Genomic DNA, 958 nt, shown 5'->3' on the forward strand with positions numbered 1-958 from the left:
CAAACAAACACATGCAAATGAGAAGTGGAGATACCTGTTAGCTAACTCCTTCATAAGTAAATTTTATGATGGACCTTGGCAGTGCACTGTAAATAGAAAGCACTGCAATGAATCTGTCTGCTCACAAAATTTTGCACTTCGTAATTTTGCCCACTAACTTTTCTAGTCAGCCTAAATAAATAAGGAGTTTCTGGGAAATCACTTATTCCTAACTATTTTAATTGTGGGAGCTCTGGTGGCATAATGTCTAAGGCATTTGACTGCTAACCAGAAAGCTGGAGTTTCAAATCCACCAGCTACCCCTCAAAGGAAGGTGGGGCAATCTACTTCCATAGTGATGCCGCCTCAAAACCCAAGGAGGTGTCGTTATGAGTAGAATCTGACTCAATGGCAAACACAACAACAAATTTTAATTGTGGGCATTATCACTTAAAGGGCTCTTGAGGGTGCAGTGGTTGAAACCTTTGTTGCAGACCTAAAGATTTACAGTTCTAACCCACCAGTCTATGCAGGAGAAAAATGTGGCAATCTACTTTCATAAAAATTTACAGACTTGGAAATCCTATGATTCTATTCTATCCTACAGGGTCACTATGAGTCAGAATCAACTCCAAGGCAGAGAGTTTGTTTTTTGGTTTTGATCATCACTTAAAATCTCTGTGTGGAGCAAAGAGATGGCTGAAAAAGACAAGGAAATCAATACTGTTTACAATAGCTACCAAAAGAATAAAATACTTGGGAATAAATCTTACCAGGGACACAAAAGACCTGTACAAAGAAAACTGTAAAAGACTACTTCAAGAAACCATACGAGATCTACATAAATGGAAGAACATCCCATGCTAGTGGATAGGAAGATTGAAGATTGTGAAAATGTCAGTTCTACCCAAAGCAATCTATACATTCAATGCAATCCCAATCCAGATCCCATCAACATTCTTTGTTGTTGTTGTTGTTA

The sequence above is a fragment of the Orycteropus afer genome, unplaced genomic scaffold, assembly GCF_000298275.1.
Source record: "Orycteropus afer afer isolate SDZICR_OR568_19922 unplaced genomic scaffold, OryAfe1.0 scaffold00225, whole genome shotgun sequence".
Lineage (NCBI taxonomy): Eukaryota > Metazoa > Chordata > Mammalia > Tubulidentata > Orycteropodidae > Orycteropus > Orycteropus afer.